Genomic DNA, 5198 nt, shown 5'->3' with positions numbered 1-5198 from the left:
TCCTACCCACACTCACTTTCTCCCCACTTCATTCTCTCCACCTCCTCCTTGTCTCGGGTGCCTCCTATTTTTCACCTCATTTCCACCATAGATTCATTCAATTTAAGTGGTTAAATTACCTTGTTTTGATAGGTATGTAAGGGGGGAAGCTATATTTATGTTGTTCTCCCTACAACAATGTGCACATGCACTTTTTATGCATGGCCTAGCTAGATCTATGTATGTTCGTGGTGTTGCATATGTTTGTGGTGTTGCATATGTGTTTGTGTTTGGAGGTGTACCGGTATTTGAAATTCGATAGTTGCCAATATTTTGCCGGAATGTTGATTCATTTCCGTTTCGGCGAGAATTTTGGCATTAAGCATTCTTTTTGGTCCTATTTTTAGGGAAAGTCATGCCAAATTTTTTCTTGGTTCTAAAATATCGTTTTGCTCTATCCCGCAGGCGACCATGGTCCGCATGATGACCGAAGGCATCGTGAATAGGTTTTTGAGGTCCGCGAAGGCCGAGATGCTTCAAAAGAACGAGACGGAGATAAGATGTCTGTGTCGAAGATGCAAGCTGAAGAGCCTTATTGCGGACCTGGAATCCGGGCAGGTGCGGGACCACCTGCTCTTGCGTGGTTTCATGGATGGCTATCGGTGGCAAGGTGATGAAGATGACTATGAAGTCGTCCATGGGGGCCGGGCAAGAAATGAGGAAGGGCAGCAAGACAACCACCGCGGCTCGGGCGGGCGAGAAGACGAAGAATCCCCAGGAGATGATCACGACGGTGATGCTGTACACAGTCATCATGTAGAAGATGCAGGACATGATGATGAGGAAGATGCCGGAGCAGTCGACGGGCATGATCATGAAGATGATGATGCCGGCGGAGCAGACGACACTGGACCATCGATGGGCTGGGTGCAGGACCCTCATATTCAAGAGCTGCTTCTCAAGCAGACGGATAACGCAAGAGCTGCCACCCGAGAGAAAGCCAAGATGGATCAACTTGAGTTAGACGCGGTTACTCCATTGTATGAAGGATGCAGGCCCGAGGATACCCGCCTGAAAGTAACGCTCATGGCTCTGGAGATGAAGGTAAAACACAAAATGACCGACGCATGCTTCGACGAGAACATGTCATTCTGGCACGAACGTCTTCCCGAGGGGAACAAGTGCCCGACCATTTTGGAGGAGGCGAAGAAAATCATGTGTCCTCTGGATTTACCGCACGTGAAATACCATGTGTGCATGAACAATTGCATCATTTATCGGGACGAGCACGCGGAGTCTACCATATGTTCGGTGTGCGGCGTCACTTGATACAAGAAGAAGAAGAAAGCTCCTCGAAAAGTGGTGTGGTACTTTCCGATCACTCCTCGTCTGCAGCGGTATTTCACGGACCCTAAGGTAGCAAAGCTCATGCGTTGGCACGCGGATAGGGAGGAGAAGAACCGAGAAGATGACGCAAATGATCCGGAGATAGATAAAAAAGACAAGATGCTGAGTCACCCTAAGGATGCGAGCCAGTGGCAAGCGTTGAACTTCGAAGACCCAGAATTTGGGAATGATCCAAGGAACATCGTGCTGGGCGCGAGCACCGATGGAGTCAATCCGTTTGGCAGCCAGAGAAGCACACATAGGACCTGGCCTGTGTTTGTGTGGATGTACAACCTTCCCCCCTGGTTGTGCATGAAGAGGAAGTACATTCACATGAGTATGCTAATTGAAGGACCGAAACAACTAGGGAACGGCATCAATCTGTATCTGGGGCTGCTGAAAGAGGAGCTTGACACGCTGTGGAAAACGCCAGCCAATACGTGGGACGCCGCAGAGAAAGAATATTTCCCTATGAGAGCCGCGCTGCTCACGACGGTGCACGACTATCTCGGTTACGGATATGTCGCGGGGCAGGTGGTCCACGGATTTTCTAGATGCGTCAGGTGCATGGATGACACAACGTATCGCCAGCTAGATAGAGATCCCGGGTCTTCGAAAACCGTGTTCATGGGACATCGAAGGTGGCTTCGCGACGATGACCCGTGGAGAAAACGCAAGGATCTGTTCGATGGTGAAACCGAACCCCGAGGACGCCCGCGTACGAGGAGCGGCGAGGAAATAGATGAGCTGTTGAAAAATTGGAAAGACTTCCCACTGCCGGGAAAGAAGCAAAAGGCGCCAGAGCTGGGAAAGAAGCGAAAGGCGCCAGAGCCGCTGCTGAAGGTATGGAAAACGAGGTCTGTTTTCTGGGACTTGCCGTACTGGAAGATCCACCGTGTGCCTCACAGCCTTGATGTCATGCATATCATGAAGAACGTGTGCGAGAGTCTGCTTGGTACCCTGCTCAACATGCCAGAGAGGACCAAAGATGGGCCGAAAGCAAGGGCAGACTTGAAATCAATGGGCATCAGGCAGGAGCTTCACGCTATATATGATGATCATGATGATGATGATGATGAGGCGAAGCAGGACACGGAAAGTCGTCACAAAGGAAAAAAGGCCAAGAAGACCGGAAATGACTACCCTCTCGTGTGCTTCACTCTAAGTCAGGAGGAGATCGAGCAGTTTTTCACCTGCCTCGTAGGAGTAAAACTTCCTTACGGTTACGCGGGGAAGATAAGCAAATACCTAGACCCAGCGAAGCAGAAGTTCAGCGGGATGAAGTCTCACGACTGTCACGTGCTGATGACGCAGATACTTGCAGTTGCAATCCGTGGGATCATGGACGCGCACGTCCGTGAAACCCTATTTGGCCTATGCAACTTTTTCGACGTCATCTCTCGGAAGTCTGTTGGCGTGAGGCAACTCAGAAGGCTACAGGAAGAGATCATGGTGATACTATGCGAGCTTGAGATGTACTTCCCGCCCGCATTCTTCGACGTTATGGTGCATCTGCTGGTCCATATCGTGGACGATATCATCCAACTCGGGCCGACGTTCCTGCACAGCATGATGCCGTTCGAAAGGATGAATGGTGTCATCAAAGGATATGTTCGCAACATGTCACGTCCAGAGGGAAGCATAGCCAGGGGCTTTCTGACCGAAGAGTGCATCTCCTACTGCACGAATTATCTAGGCATCGAGAACCCCGTTGGTCTGCCTGTCAACAGGCACCTCGGCAGGCTCGCTGGATGGGGTCACCGTGAGGGTTGTCGCGAAATGCATGTCGACTTCGAGGGTCGACTCGCCGACTTTGAAAGAGCAAACCTAGTCGCGCTACAACACATAGACGTGGTCGATCCTTGGGTGGTACAGCACAAAACCTTTATTAAGAAGACGTACAATGACCGAGGCCAACAGAGGACGGACGGAGATATACTCAAAGAGCACAACTCATGTTTCACGCGTTGGTTCAAGCAGAAGCTTCTGTCGTACCCTTTACATGAGGATTCTTCCGCGGAAGAACAACTCATATTCGCCTTGTCACAGGGCGCCGAGCACAACCTGATGACCTATGAGGCGTACGATATCAACGGCTACACATTCCACACCGAGGCCAAGGACATGAAGAGCGATGGTTATCAGAACTCCGGGGTAACGATGGAATCCTACACCGGTAACGACAAGGACAGATACTACGGAAGGATCGAGGAGATCTGGGAGCTGAGCTACGCTGGAGAGAAGGTCCCGATGTTCCGTGTCAGATGGGCCAAGAGCGTCCTAAAAGAAGACCGGTATTTCACCACCATGGTTATACCCGAAGCCAAATCCAAGACCGCGGGCGCAAACGTCACCGCGAAAAATGAGCCATGGGTACTGGCTTCCCAAGTGGACCAATGCTTTTTCATTACTGACCCGTCAAAGCCCAGTCGTGTTGTCGTGAGGAGAGGCAAAAGGAAGATCATCGGAATGGATGGAGTAGCCAATGAGCAAGACTTCGACAAGTACGGCGACCCGAGGATCGAACATGACGATGATGATGAAGTAGCAGCATACACCACAAGAAGAAGCAGGACCACCCTACCTAAAGGACGCCCGTTCCACAGAAGAACTCCATTTGCGAAAAAGAAGGGCAAGAAGATTGTGAACAGATAGCTAGCTAAGATCGATTGTGTTTAAATCGTAGGCTTCATTTCTCGATTGTATTTCATGGGCACTTTTTGAACTATCATGAATATTTTTAAATTTCATGGACACTCGATCTCGATCCCCCTCCATCTCGATCGCTATCCCACCTTGCCAGATCCGGTCCCCCTCGCCGCCGAGCACCCCCCGGTCCACCGGCCGCCGCCGCCGACCCCCCGCACCCTCGATTCCCCTACTCAACCGCCGCCGCCGACCCCCCGCACCCCTCCCCTACTCAACCGCTGCTGCCGACCCCCCGCACCCCGCGCACCCTCCCCCGCTCCACCGGCATTACTGTTTGATGACATTTTTAAAAAAATTATTACTGTCTTATAAAAAAATATTACTGTTATGATTTAAATAAGTTTGAACATATTTAAACACAAATAAGTATCAAACAGCATTTTAAATGCATAAAAAAATTTTGTGGAGCCTGGGAATTGAACCCAGGACCTCCTGGTGTGAGAACTGGCTGCTGACCAGTCGAGCTAGTAGAGGGGGCTTGGTGTGGATCAGGTCAGGTGGAAGATAACCTGTTGGCTCGAGCAGAAAAAAAAAATACTAATGGCGCACCAGGGTGAGGTGCGCCATTAGTATGGATATACTTATGGCGCACCGAGGGGTGGTGCGCCATTAGTATTGTGCCCGGCCCCATCCATATTCCCTCCCCGGCCCCTCCCTATCCCCTCTCTCTCCCTCGCCCTCGCCCTCGATCCCCTTCCCCTCTCCTCTCCCGACACCGCTGCCCCGCCGCCTCGACGCTGCCCCGTCGCCCCGACGCCGCCTCGACGCTGCCCCGCCGCCCCGATGCCGCCCCGACGCCGCCTCGACCCCGCCCCGACGTCGCTGCCCCGCCACCTCGACGCTGCCCCGCCGCCTCGACGCGACCCCGCCGCCCGGATGCCGCCCCATCCACACCACCGTCGCCGGAGCACCACCACCACCCGGACCTCGTCCCCGACATCCTCCCCGCGCCCCACTCCCGGGCATCCTCCCCGCGCCCCACTCCCCGGCCCCCCTGAGCTCCCCCTCCCCCCCTCCCCCTCTCCCCCTCTCCCCCTCTTGACTGGTTACCTGTGATTTTTTTTTGCTTCTCCAGCCATGTTTGTGTCTAGAACTCTAGATCATGGAGGAATCGCCCTCTCCAG

This window comes from Triticum urartu, chromosome 6 (assembly GCF_003073215.2).
Source record: "Triticum urartu cultivar G1812 chromosome 6, Tu2.1, whole genome shotgun sequence".
Lineage (NCBI taxonomy): Eukaryota > Viridiplantae > Streptophyta > Magnoliopsida > Poales > Poaceae > Triticum > Triticum urartu.
This window is presented reverse-complemented; position numbering follows the sequence as displayed.